Here is a 15,299-nt window from a genome sequence, read left to right as displayed (position 1 = left end):
GCCTACGCTGAGAGTGCCGCCGCATCTGCATTGAGCGCGGCCGCTTCCGCCGGGAGGGCGTCTGTGGCAACTGACAGGGCAGCTACGGAAGCCGAGATGGCTGCAGCTGCTACTGCGACGGCGGCTGCAAACGCCGAGAGCGCTCAAGATGCCATCTGTGCCACCGATATCGCCATGGCCTAGGTCGAGGCCATCCATGCAGAGATCAAGGATGCACACGCCAAGATAGTCCAGGCCACCTCGGACACTAGCATGCAACCCACGTCCGAAAAGGCGGCGGTGGCCATGGAGCACCTGCTTCCTCATGAGGTCACCGAGCGGGAGCTGGAGATGCAGGAGGCGGTGGAGATCAAGGAGCGCCGGGAGGAGGAGTTGAGCGTGGCCAATGCCAGGACAAGTCATCGACGTCTCATCTCACACTGGCGGTGCATAGGCCGGCGCAGCGGTGAATTTGTTAAAATTATGCGTACCTAGGCTTTGTTTTTAATGCTGGTCTTTTGTTAGAGCAATGTTTAGGTCAACTGGATTTTAATTACTAAAATTGCTCGATTCAGTAAGTGTGGTCTGTCTGCTGTATGCTCTTTTCTGTGCCCAAATTGGCAAGCGATGTTAAATTATGCAATGACGTACCCGGGGAAATTTCCACCAAAATTTGAATTATCAAACTCATCCCATGCACACAATCATTCAAAGTGAATGGTCCGGCGGCACCGCGCGCAAAGTTTCCCTCCACATTTCCAAAATTTTGGCCTACCGCCAAAATATCTACCCTTGCTCCCCTCCCTCTTCCCCACCCCCTTTTCTCCCCAACCACAAGCCACATTCTTCCTGTTTCCTCCTTCCTTCCTTCCTAAGCTATAGCCGCTTCCTCGCTCTCGCCGTCTCTCATCCTACCGCCGGGGTCGTCATGGTCTTCTTCAAAGACCTCTACGGCGATGACTCCATCACCACCCGGGTATGCCTCTCTTCTCTCTCGGGCTATGACTTGGAATGAAGGATTTTTATCCGGTGGTCGATTTGAGTCATTTCTTCCTCTTGTAGCTCCCTAGGACCATCAGTGGCAACAAATGGAGCGGGGTGGCTGAAGATCTATCTGCTCGTTGTCACCATCAATCTCCATGCGTGAAGCTAGTTGCGTTTGAATCTGTGGATAGTGGGAGGAAGTTTCTGGCATGTGCAGAGAAGGTTAGACCCTCTTTCATTGTTACAAATAATTTGTTAGATGTCATTCAGACACTGTCACGGTCCCAACCCATTCATACCACACCTTCAACCAAACGCATCCTAAGATAGTGTCATAGTTTGTACCTAGTATCTAAAATTGTTGCCATCTCATCAGCGGTGCCATTAGAAAATTATTTGGCACCGCTTCAGCAGTTTGTGCAGCCAACTTTGGTCCACACATCCGAGCAGCCAAGCAGTAAAATACTAAATCTTATGGCACGAAGGAACTGGGCATCGGAGCAACTAGGTGCTCTGGAGTCCGGGTCCTTGATTTTTTCCGCTGCATCGGCTCGCCAGTGCAGGGCACCGGTGCGAGATGTAGCAACCGTTGTCTTTACACTAGTTTTGGCATAGATGGTGGACGAACTTACTGCTATTAGTTCTATGTTACAATATTTGTACATGTACACACCTGTTAGTATCAATTTGCTGTCATCCAAACATTGTCGCTATGCTGTTGCAGTTATATTTACCTTCCTCATAAAATGTCCAATTTGTTATTTATTGTACATGAGTAAGAACTTGTAGCGTTGTTGCAGTCAATTATAGCTTCTGATGTTCCAGAATTTGGTTGTTGTCCCAGTAGAAATTAATTCATTTGCACATTGATCTTTTTGAGAAGATATGTCATAATTAACATGTTTCTTCAGTTTTTCAAAATAAGCATTGGTGATTTTCTATGTTACTATAAACTCATTTCCCCTACAATTGTTACTGATCTAGTTTTAAATATTATAGGATGAACGAAAGTTGTTGCCGCATCAAGTGGCCGGCGTAACCCTTGCCATGGGCTGAATATACCTCTGCGCTAAGCCTCCATACCCTTGCATCGCTGCCGTGGCCTCGTCTCTGCGTTGAACCGCCTCCGACGGCCGGCCACCTTAGGGTCTCCCCTCCGTCGATGAACTGCCATGTTCCGCAGCCTTGAGCCGGCCGGACGGTGAGCCGCCGCCATGCCGTTCCAACCCGCTCACCTTTCGAGTCGCCATGCCGTGACCCGCCTCGCTCCGCCGTTGCTCTGAATTGCTGGAGCCGCTCCCGCGGGCCTGCTTGCCTCCGCCTCTGCCGCGGCCATCCGAGCCATCTCGTTGAATCGCGGAACGCCACCGTCTCCGCGGCCATGACCCGCCCAAGCAGCCTCCTCCACCTGTGAGCCGCCGTTGTAGGACGTCTTCAAAGTTGAACCGCTCGCCTGCCAAGTCGCTCGCGTTGGTTTCTATCCTCGCCTTGGCTTCGCCTTGAGCCGCCACAGCCTTGCCGCAAGCTGGCCCCCGTCCTTCACGCCCGGTCGCTATCGCCGCGGGTGTCGCCGCTGCGGTCCCCGCTTCTGCCATGGTCTGACGTCTCCGAGAAGCCCTGGCTACATTCCTCCTCTGCCATAGAACGGCCTATACGCCGCTAGAGAAGAAAAAGACAGCAAAAATTTATGTTGACACATGGATCGAGGAAGTAACCGAGTTGAGGATGTTCCTGTACACCACTGCAAGTGATCTAAGTATTTCTTCTGTAGATGCCGGTGTGGACTGGTGGTCAAAAGTGATCTGCTGTCGCTGTTGTTTTGACACTACGCAGACGTGGGTTCTACAGGTCAACTGCAACCCGGAGAAGGAGTAGAGCCTATGGCCTGATACGTCTCCAACATATCTATAATTTTTTATTGCTCCATGCTATTATATTATCTATTTTGGATGTTAATGGGCTTTATTTTACACTTTTATATCATTTTTGGGACTAACCTACTAACCGGAGGCCCAACCCAAATTGTTATTTTTTGCCTATTTTAGGGATTCAAAGAAAAGGAATATCAAACGGAGTCCAAATGGAATGAAACCTTTGGGATCATGATTTTCTCAACAAACGTGATCCAGGAGACTTGGAGTGGGCGTCAAGAAACAAGGGAGGAAGGCACGAGGCAGGGGGGCACGCCCTGCACCCTCGTGGGCCCTCCGTTGCTCCACCGACATACTTCTTCCTCCTATATATATCCACGTAGCCCCCAAACATCCAGGAGCATCACGAAAACCTAATTCCACCACCGCAACCTTCTGTACCTAAGAGATCCCATCTCGGGGCCTTTTTCGGAGCTCCACCGGAGGGGGCATTGATCACGGAGGACCTCTACATCAACTCCATGGCCTCTCCAGTGATGTGTGAGTAGTTTACTTTAGACCTTCAGGTCCATAGTTATTATCTAGATGGCTTCTTCTCTCTCTTTGGATCTCAATACAAAGTTCTCCTCGATCTTCTTGGAGATCTATTTGATGTAATCTTCTTTTGCGGTGTGTTTGTCGAGATTCGATGAATTGTGGGTTTATGATCCAGATTATCTATGAACAATATTTGATTCTCCTTTGAATTCTTTTATGTATGATTGGTTTATCTTTGCAAGTCTCTTCGAATTATCAGTTCGGTTTGGCTTGCTAGATTGATCTTTCTTGCAATGGGAGAAGTGCTTAGCTTTGGGTTCAATCTTGCGGTGTTCGATCCCAGTGACAGAAAGGGAACTGATACGTATTGTATTGTTGCCATCGAGGATAAAAATATGGGGTTTATATCATATTGCATGAGTTTATCCCTCTACATTATGTCGTATTCCTTAAAGCATTACTCTGTTCTTATGAACTTAATACTCTAGATGCATGCTGGATAGCGGTCAATGTGTGGACTAATAGTAGTAGATGCAGAATTGTTTCTGTCTACTTGTCTCGGATGTGATGCCTATATACATGATCATACCTATATATTCTCATAACTATGCTCAATTCTATCAATTGCTCGACAGTAATTCGTTTATCCACCGTAATACTTATGCTCTTGAGAGAATCCACTAGTAAAACCTATGGCCCCCGGGTCTATCTTCCATCATATCAATCTTCCAATACTTAGTTATTTCTATTGCCGTTTATTTTACTTTGCATCTTTATTTCTCTTTATCATAAAAATACCAAATATATTATCTTATCATATCTATCAGATCTCACTCTCGTAAGTGACAGTGAAGGGATTGACAACCCCTTTATCGTGTTGGTTGTAAGGTTCTTATTTGTTTGTGTAGGTGCATGGGACTTGAGCGTGATCTCCTACTAGATTGACACCTTGGTTCTTAAAAACTGAGGGAAATACTTACGCTACTTTACTGCATGTGGCACCCCGGCTCGGAGAAAACCGGAACGCCCCGTATTCTAGCCTAGAGATCAAGGAGAAGTCTTTTGGAATACGGCACTGCTTAGCATAGAACAAACCAGATTTCTATTATTACACGAATATGAATGCAAGGTCTCCGGTATTACATGGAATAACATCGGCACGGCGACACTACGCCATCCTCAGTTTCTCTATGCAAGCAGCAGAACAACTCGAAGCAGCGGAAAAACTTCTAGCAGGGGAACAACGACAACGATGGTGAACTCCACTCCGCAGGGACTCTGGCTGGAATGCTGATCCTAGCTCGCGAACATAGGAACAACACCAAACAAGCAAGCAATCCAATCCGGCATGACCTGCAAACTGGCAAGACACGCCAGGTCAGTACATTGAATGTACTTGCAAGCTCACAATAACCAGAAGCATTCAAGACAAACAACAACATGGCAATTACAGGTTAAATAGGAATTATCATGAGATCATTAGGATAACATAACATGAACATAATATCGCTAGAACAATATGATCATGGCATGAACATATAAATCTGATGATACTAGCATGCGACATGATGACACTACATGCACCATTTATTCTGCTCGGGTTATGTCGTAACCATCACATGCATCACTTACCAACTTTGGACATTACACGATCATCTCAGGATCAAATCAAGCTTGGTATAAACAATACCGTAGTAATCATCAAATGACCACAAGGAGCTTGATCTTTACCCACGATTCTCGCACAACATCACGAATATCCAACAACTCGGTATCCTCGATACCACGATGATCATTCCAGCGATCACAACCATGACCAACACTTGGTCTCAAACCGTGATCCTTCAGGCGATCACAACCAACTTATCTCAAACAGTGATCCTTGCGGTGATCACAACCAACTTATCTCAAACAGTGATCCTTCCGGCGATCACAACCAACTTATCTCCTCATTATTATTATTACTATTGACTCATAGTGTGACCGACACAAACTGGGCCCATATTCGCGGGCGCGGCTATCGATAGATTTAATATACACTCTGCAGAGGTTAGTACACTGTACCCACACTACGGAACCCATGGCCTCGCACTCCCATTCGGGTGGACCAATGGCGTTCTAACAAAACCGATCTACTACCATGACACTCTCCCGGCCACTCCGACCCACTCCCAACTGGACTAGTCCTGGGTGGCCCCATGTCTTCCATAGACACAATGACCACCGTCGTGGCCAAACGTCCCTCACGGGGACTGGATCCATAACAACAACAACGGGCACACAATGCTTATGTCCGCCTACCTGATCAGGGTAGCGCGTGCCCATAACCTTCCCTAGTTGGAGGCACCGGCGAGAGGCACGACAATAGACCCAGTTTGGACCTTCCCATAAAGGTAAGCGTGGTTGCACTTGTCAGTTCGATATGGTGGCACCATGACTCTGCCAACAGTTGTTCAAGTTCAATTTAATCTGGTTAAACTTGAATGCAAATATGCTGAGCCATGATAAAATAACATGATGCAAGGACAATGCATGAGCATGATATCAACATAAGCATGAGGGTACAACATAACTATTCACCATATCAACAATGAACCATACCCAACTGAGCATGGCATAATGAGGAGCATGAATATTACAAGTACAACACTACTCATAGCATAACATGACCATTATCATCCACCATAAATAACATGCAAGAACTCATCAATAACATTACCGACCACTATCAAGCATAGCTATATGAAAGTAATACTAACAAGTAGTTCATGGCAACAAGGTGCAAGAACATAGCATGATGATAATCATCGATCCACAAGCATGAGCGAAACTACGACAGCAGTAGAAAAACAAACATATAGTTATTAAAGATTCAAGTTGAAAACCAATACTACTGCATGACTATCATGCAAATGGTGGTTGTGGCTTGCCTGGGGATGAAGAAGGCACCGGGGAGAAGTGCGGTGAAGCCGCGGAAAGATTTGCCGGAAACAATTCTCTCTCGGAGGGGCTATTTACGCGCAAGAGCAAAAAGGTCATTTTCACAGTTTCAAACCATAGTGAAAATGGAACCAATAGAACAGGCTCGACGAAACGAAGACGTGGGCTTTCGAATCACCTCATTTGGAGTTGTGGTTGAAAAGTTATGAAGTGTTTTCTGCTAGGGACCTATTTGCAAAGAAAAACTTCACAATTTGGGCCTGGATAGAAAAACAGAAAACGTCTTTAGTGGATTACGTTTTCACAGCAGAGAAAACATATTTACAGCCGTAGTTAAATGACAATACGCCTTCCCATAAGGAAATCGTATTCTCCACAGAACTCAGACCAAAGTACGTGGCGGGCGGGGTCAACGGCTGAGGCTTACAGGTGGGGTCCAGGGCGGGGGCCGGTTCGGTTGTCTCCTTCCTCCCGTCCCCCCCCCCCGCCCCTGACAGGAAACATCGGAGGGAGCAGGGGAAGGCACCGGCGACGGGGCTGACCGGCTCCGGTCACCTTAGGGCACGGTGAGGGACCCAGCAGGCTCCGAGCGGAGCGCCGCCTCCATTTGGGCGAGGGGTACTCGGCGGGGACGCGCAGGCATGCCGTGGCTCTTGTCAACAGAAGGCTGAGGCTGGTGGCGGCCGTTGGCGGGGACAAGGCAGCACGGCCACTCCGGCGGGAAGAGGAGTGGATGGGGAGGTGCGTCGGGCTCCGGTGGGTCTTCTGGTGGTGGAATGAGGAGGGGAGGGGCTCGGCATGCCACAAATTTAGCGGGGCTCCGGCGAGAGGCACTGCGGCCATGTGGTCGAGGAGGGGCTCTAGAGCTCGAGGGAGAGGCCATGGAGGTTGCTGGAGGTGGTGTGAGGCTGTTGGTGAGGTTGCACGGCCTCGGGGTGGGCTATATATAGCAGGGCGAGGGAGGCCGTGGCCGAGTGCCGCCGCTCGAGCTCGGCCAAAGCTTTGGCGAGGCTCAGAGAGCACGGGAGGGCGCGTGAAGGTGACGAGGAAGGCAACAGATGAGCTATAGAGGCGCACAGGGTGAGGGGGCGGAGGGCGCAGAGGAGAAGTGGCCGAACGCCATGAAAGCCTCGATCGGCCACAGTGCGTCCATGGGCGCGTGGCGAAGAGGGCTGACGGAGGGGCCGGCGGAGGGGGAAGTGGCTCCAGGAGGACGGCGACGACGCGGGCTAGCTGTTGGACATGCTCACGAGTGCGAAGACGACGAAAGGGAGAGGGGCCCGAGCAAGAAGCCATCCTGGATGTGGCCATGGCATGCCATAGAGGTGGTGACCGCGTGAGCTGGCGAGGAGAAAGTGCCAAAGTTTTGCAAACATTGTCTAGTGCGTAGTTCATCCAGGGGAGGTTACAACTGAGGTGGTAGATCAGTTAAAAGTGCTCTGGTTAAATGGTAATTAACCTCTAAAGTTTACTGCAGTAAACTTGGAGGAGAACTGCTGATCAACAAGGAGATGATTGGGAGCAATGGAGTTGTCTGGTAGGTTTAGGGTAAGAAGGACTTTCATCCTGGTAACTTTGAGAAGGTTAAGACCAAGATTTAACATAGTTGCTTTACAACCACATAAACTGGTCCAGAAACTAGATTAGGATGACGCACTCTGATTAAGCATCCACTTGAGCTGAAATTTGGCAAGGCCTACTGATTTGGTCATAGTGAGATGCTGTAAAAATACATACCAATTGGATTCACCAAAATGGTACTTCCTTCACAGCTATCTTCTCTGACCAGAATCTTGCAAGAATTCTAGAGAAATATTGGCTTGGTGAAATGGTGCCAAATTTTGTGGACAGAAATTATTTGGGTAGGAGAACAATTTGGTAATTTATCAGGATTTTTGAAGCAACATAAAATGCACTTGCTTCACAACCTGGAAAATTTACCAGAAGCAAATATTTGATCATGTGCTCACATAGATGATTGGATGGGGCTGAAATTTGGAGGAGTGTCAAAATATTGGCACATTAAGAGGCATGCAAAATTTCAACTCATTTGGATAACCTTAGATAGCACTTCCTTCACAAAGGCTTCCCTCAGACAGGAACTTTGAAAAATCACTGAGGAAGTTTGGCTAGGAAAATAAAGTTTAATTTTGGCACATGTCAATTATTAGGACAGGAAAATATGTCCAAAAAGTTTGGGATCAATTGGACAAAGATAAATAGCACTTGCTTCACAATGTGCCATTTAGGACAGAATAGGAAATGAATTTATTGAGCATGATGAGAAATAGGGCGAATGAAGTATTTTGCCATATTTGAGGAAGGTATGACCCAAAAAATTTATAAGAATTATTTCGGGAGTTTTGGATGGGCAGAAATATAGGTTGCTTCACAACCTAGGGAAGATAGGGTTATTCCTTTAATAGAAAAAAGGAATTTTCCCTAGAGAAAGAAATAGGGTTTGGTCATGGAGTGAAGTGACATGTCTTGGCAAGGTTTTGAGAACGATGAGCCACTTGGGAGAGGAAATTAAGATGATTTCCCAGGTGACAAGACCACAGAACCACTCCAAAACAAAAAACAGAGCAAAAACCAATTAAATTAAAAGAAAAAGGAAAGGGCCAAAATCCAGGCTGTTACAACTCTTACCCCCTTAAAGAAATCTCGTCCTCGAGATTTATTTTCTCAGGGAACAAGCATGACTTGAGGACACCGTTTCCAACTCAGGTATCCTTTTTCCTTTATTTATTGTTCCCCCAAGAATTTCATACTATTTTCTTCCCTTGCTCTGGGGTGATTTGCTTCACCTTTCCCCAAATCCTGACAAGTCTTTGCTCATATACCAATGTCTTTTTACTAATGTTGATTCTCCATACCTTTGGTGATATCCAATGGATCTGAGCATAAATTTTATTTTGGTCATGAAAACCTTTTTACGTCTATCATGGGGTTGCTTTTAAATAAATGCAGGCCTTCTGGTTTCAATAAATGCTAAGAATTAATCATGGCCATCTCTGACGCAATCTGACTGCTCATAAGTGGTGCTGATTTATGTTGATTTACCCCTTTGGCTCGAGCATGAGATAGGTACCAATGATTCGACTGCCTTTTTGTCAGGAGCAATATAATGGTGTATGGAGTCATAGCTGTGTCATACCTCCAATATTTTCATCTTGAGATTAGCCTGACAGGGGCTGGCGGACAATTGCTTTTCCTGACAGATTGACCGTGTATTGATTCCGCTGGTGAGTATACCGGGTCTGAGCTGATTGTTTGGATTTTGATTTTCTCATTTTGTCGGTATACCCATTTGGATTTTTCCACACTAACCATGGGTCAGCGGGATACGAAATCCTTGTAAAACAGAGTAGGCCGCTGAGGGTATGGGCCTCCGACTGACTTGGGTATCCAAACCCTGATGGTTGTGCGAAAATCATCATACCATTGCTGTCAGTCTGACCTTTTAACGATCATGACCTTGGCCACACCTGTCCTTGATTCTTCGTATGACCAGGGACGTGATTAGCGCAATATTTTTGACATTATTCCCTTGTGCCTGTTTTCTGACCTGGGTCCGCACATATATGACATATATTCGGGACTTGTAGCGATACAGAGCCTGTTGTTGAGGTCAATCATACAAGAAGGTGACAAGGTTTTAGGACATCTCCGTGTCAGTTGCGGGAATAATAACCTTGATGGCCATTGTCAATACTGCTGATTATGTGATGTCATCCCCAGATCTGGTCAATTCTGGTACTTCATGAGATGTATCTCTGCTTATTTTCCTTTACCTAACTCATGAGGTTGTGGAATCCTCACTTTCCTTAGGTATATCTGATGGATCCTTGCCGCATCTCGTATGAGTGACTAATATGACTGGGGATACATGCTCACCATATATAAGATTCACATGCAACCAAACATTGGCATTCTGAAGAAGACTCATGCCCTGGCGGATTTGTGCTTCTGACAAAATGTTGCGAGCCTGATTCTTGAGCGGTACTGTTTATCATATAACTTCTGAGGACGGTGTATTAGTATGATACTGACGCAGACTGAAGGGCTTACAAGAGAAGCCATCTGAGTAGCTTCCCGAGGAAGACTTGTTATCTTCTGCTCCAATCTTTTGTCTGGGTATCGTGCACAAGAAGGCTCTACAGCTTACGCACGAAGCTTGGTCTGATTATTGTGCTGGAGAAGCCCGAGTTCCGTACTTGAGAAGCTTCTCCTCGGGTTTACTTGTTGAGTAAAATTCATTTCCGTCTATCAGAAGCTTTTACCGAGGTATCTTGCTGGGAAAGACCGGGTATCTTGGACCAGAAATTGTTCACATATCATGCTTAGGAAATTTGAGGAGCCTTTCATCATAAATTTCTTCTGATAATGTGCGGAAGAAGACTGAGTTTCTAACATCCCAAGCTTCAAACTAATATTCAGACTGAAATCTACACACACGCCCATCAAATTTTGAGGCTGATTATTTGCATGAGAAAATTTGTTTGACTATCTGCCTTGCGCATATCACATTCTGACTTTATTTCGGAGGATAACATATATCAAGCATCATGCATGGCTGACCCAAAGTGTTGTATAGGATGTTGGGGAACGTAGTAATTTCTAAAAATTTCCTACACACATGCAAGATCATGGTGATGCATAGCAACGAGAGGGGAGAGTGTGTCCACGTACCCTCGTAGACCGAAAGTGGAAGCGTTAGCACAACGCGGTTGATGTAGTCGTACGTCTTCACGATCCGACCGATCAAGTACCGCACGCACGGTACCTACGAGTTCAGCACACGTTCAACTCGATGACGTCCCTCGAAATCCGATCCAGCCAAGCTTTGAGGGAGAGTTCCGTCAGCACGAAGGCATGGTGAAGATGATGATGTTCTACCGACGCAGGGCTTCGCCTAAGCACCGCTATGATATGACCGAGGTGGATTATGGTGGAGGGGGGCACCGCACATGGCTAAGAGATCCAAGGGATCAATTGTTCTGTCTCTAGGGGGTGCCTCCCTCCCTGTATATATAAAGGAGTGGAGGAGGGGGAGGGGGCCGGCCACCCTTGGCGTGCCCCATGAGGAGTCCTACTCCCACCGGGAGTAGGACTCCCCCCTTCCATGTTGGAGTAGGAGAGGAGAGGGAAGGAGAGAGGGGGGAAAGGAGGGGCGGGCGCCGCCCCCTTCCTTGTCCAATTCGGACCTAGGGGGGAGGGGCGCTGTCACATCCCTAGTTCTGACAATGCCTAGTACTAGCATCTGGTGTGCATCATGTCTAAATTTTGAAAGTTGAAATGAGGAAAGTGAGAGCCTCAGAAATCATTTTAAAAGAAGGGCAAGAACCCTTTAAATTGCATTGATTGTTTCCAAAATGCCTTCATAAATGTTTGATAATTTTTGGCATGGCTTTGAGACCAAACCAAAAATAGTGAACATTTTTGAGGAATATTTTGGGCACTGAATTTAAACCACTATTGTATTTGAATTTGAATTCATATTCCTAGTATATGGAATGTATCCTCAAATGCCTCTAAAATATTTGTGTGCCTTTGTAAAATCCTATCTAAGCCACATAAATATTTACAGAAAGTTTGGCACTGGTTTGAACTTGTTTTGAATTTGGAATCAGTGGCAAATAAATAAATAAAAACAAACAAAACAAAAAGGAAACATGGAATCTTAAACCTACATGGCACTTACCGCAGCCCACCTAGCGCCCCAACCGGCCCGGCAGTGTGACAACCCAACCGGCCCGATGCCCTGGATGCCTCCGTGCACGCCACGCAGCCTCCCCGACAGCCTCTCATTCTCTGTCGAGCTCTTCCCCCTCCACTGCTCTCTCTCTCTCTCTCATGCCGAGCGCAGCCGTCGCCGCCACTCGTCGTTGTCGTGACCACCACCTCCCCCTCGCCCCTTTGACGTGCCCGACAGCTCCGCCGCGACGGTCTCTTCCTCTTCACCAAGTCACACGCGCCGGACGGCCAGGAACGTCGCCATCGAGCTCATCATCGTCCTCTGCCCCGACGATCGCCGCCCGTCGATTCGCCGCCTCCGATGCTTCCCCGATCACGCTGGGCTTCTCCACGAGACCTGTGTGAGCTCCGCCGTCGTTTGCCCCTCCTCCCCGCGTCTAACTCGTCCTCTAGTTACGTTTTCCACCGGAGCCGAGAGCCGGTCGCCGTCGTTTCTATCGCCGCTGTAGCTAGAGCTAGCAAAGCTCGCGCGTGAGCACGGCTAGGTGCTCAGCAGCCTCGCAGCAAGCCAACGCCACCGCCAGCTCGCCGTATGGTGCACCACATCGTTGTTCTCGAGCACGCTCGAACCACAGCCGCCGCAAACCTCGACGCCGGCGTCACCTCCGGCCACCCCCGCACACACTGCTTGCTCCCCTCAATACGCGAGCTCACCACCAACGCGTAGATGCCCTTCGCCGCATTTTTGGTCGCCAGAGGAGCGATCCCGAAGCCTCTGCCGTCTCTGTCGTCGCTGGCGACGAGCCGTGGACCAGGTCCGGCGGGTTTGACCCCATTTACCCGGGGTTTGACCCTGTTTGACTTCCCCAAGGTCGCTGACAGGTGGGCCCAGGCCCCTGCTAAGTTAGGTTAAGTAATTAAACTTAATTAGCCCTGCTAATACTGACATGTGGGACCAGGGCCTTAACCAGTCCAATTTAGTATTAGTTTAGAGCTAATTAACTAAGGTTAATTAGTTAGACACTGACATGGGGGGTCCCAGCCATCAGGTTTGACTCTGGGCGACCCTGTTGACTAGCTGACGTCACGGTGATGCAGTGCTGACGCAGTAACTCCTTTTTTTGGATTTATTCTTATTCAAGAAATTCCAAAAAGTAGCGCTAACTTCTAAAAATCATATAAAATCAACCGTAGCTCCAAATGAAATAAATGATATATGAAAAATGATCAGAAAAATCCAATATATCCATCTGTACTAGTTTCATGTATGTTTAAACAACTTAACCTTGCTGTTTAGATCAAAACATGATAATGCACCTTATAAGTTCTTAGTTTGAATTTGAATTTGAACCTTTGGTTCAAAACAACTCAAACTCTTCTGTTCTTAGCTACATTAGCTCAAATCACAGTATATTGACATGTCATGGTCATGCATCATATTGTTCACTGCATTGATTGTGTTCTCTCTCTGTTGCCGGTAATTGTTCCCTCTCGATAGACGTGTTCTGACGACGTGATCGATGACACCGATAAAGAACTATACTATCATCAGAAGTGTCAGGCAAGCAAAACCCCCTTGTTCATTCCGATACAATCCCACTCTCTCGCTCCTGCTCTCTTTTACTGCATTAGGACAACAACGATTCATCTATTACTTGTTGCGGTATTTGAATCCCTTATCCTCTGCATGACCGGTCATTGCCACAGTAAATAGATGAAACCCACTAGCATGAGTAGGAGTTGTTTGAGCCCTGATGCGCCTACTCATTCATGCTTGTTTGTCATGCCTGCTACTGCTTAGAGTTGAGTCAGGTCTGATTCATCGGGGATGAATTGGAACAGTGATGAACATGTCCTACTATGTGTGAGCTAAGTGTGTGAACACGATTTGGTAACACTAGTAGAAAACGAAGCTTTAAAACCGGTTCGTAAGGGCCTTTAGTGCCGGTTCCATAACCGGCACTAATTGGTGGGCACTAAAGGCCCCCCCTTTAGTACCGGTTCGGCACGAACCGGCGCTAAAGTGCCACCACGTGGCGTGAGCTCACGCCCTGGTATGGGGGACCTTTAGTACTGGTTGGTGTTACCAACCGATACTAAAGGTTTTTTTTGAATTTTTTTTTGAAAATTTTGGAAATTTATTATTATTATTATTATTATTTTGATTTTTAATAACACCAACTGGTACTAAAGGTTTATTTTGATTTTTTTTTGAAAATTTTGGAATTTTTTTTTTTATTATTATTATTTCGATTTTTAATTTTTCTGAATTATTTGGTGATTTAGTCCCTAATCACCTCTCTTAACTGCTCAAGTGTGGATCACTCATTCCAAATCATCTAACTTCTCAAGTGTGGAAATTTATTATTATTATTATTTTGATTTTTAATAACACCAACTGGTACTAAAGGTTTATTTTGATTTTTTTTTGAAAATTTTGGAAATTTTTTATTATTATTATTATTTCGATTTTTAATTTTTCTGAATTATTTGGTGATTTAGTCCCTAATCACCTCTCTTAACTGCTCAAGTGTGGATCACTCATTCCAAATCATCTAACTTCCCGACCGGTCACCCATCCCTCTCACTACTCCAGCCCGAGCACGCTTAACTTTCGGGTTCTGTTCTCCTTCGTTTCCAAGTCTGCACTTATTGTTTTCCTGACAATAGTAAGATGCCAATCCTATTAACCCTCAGGAGTTTAGCTTGAGCATGAAGTCACACATTTCACTGTTTGAGTTTGAAACTATTATTCTAAAAACAGTAATTATTTACTAACACTAATATTTCTTGAATAAGTTTGACCATAGTTTGACCACAGTTTGACCATAGTTTGACCACAGTTTGACCATAGTTTGACCAGATTTGACCAAAATTCAAAAAATTGAAATAATTATTTAGTGACAATAATATTCTTGAATAATTATGTAGTAACATTAATACTTCTTGAATAAGTAGTTTGGCCAGATTTAACAAAAAAATTTAAAAAAAACTTAAATTTGACCATATCTTTTTTTTCCTTTTGGAATTTGAGGATTCTAAAAAATTGCAAACAGGCCGTAGGCGGTCTCCATCGGATGCGGATTTTCATGCTGAATTTTTTGATATATTATACGTTTTTTTCCGACATCATATGCAAAAGTTATAGCCGTTTTACATTTTCCCAACACTTTTTGCAAAACATGTCCAAATTTAAGTTTTCAAATTTTCCTAACTAGTAGATGTAGTAATATAACTACCTCTCGAAGGATTTTATTTTTTTAAGTTTTTATCATTTTCTTTTAATTTTTC

This window comes from Triticum dicoccoides, chromosome 6A (genome assembly GCF_002162155.2).
Source record: "Triticum dicoccoides isolate Atlit2015 ecotype Zavitan chromosome 6A, WEW_v2.0, whole genome shotgun sequence".
Taxonomy (NCBI): domain Eukaryota; kingdom Viridiplantae; phylum Streptophyta; class Magnoliopsida; order Poales; family Poaceae; genus Triticum; species Triticum dicoccoides.
The sequence above is the reverse complement of the archived record's forward strand: the minus strand, read 5'-3'. Positions refer to the sequence as shown.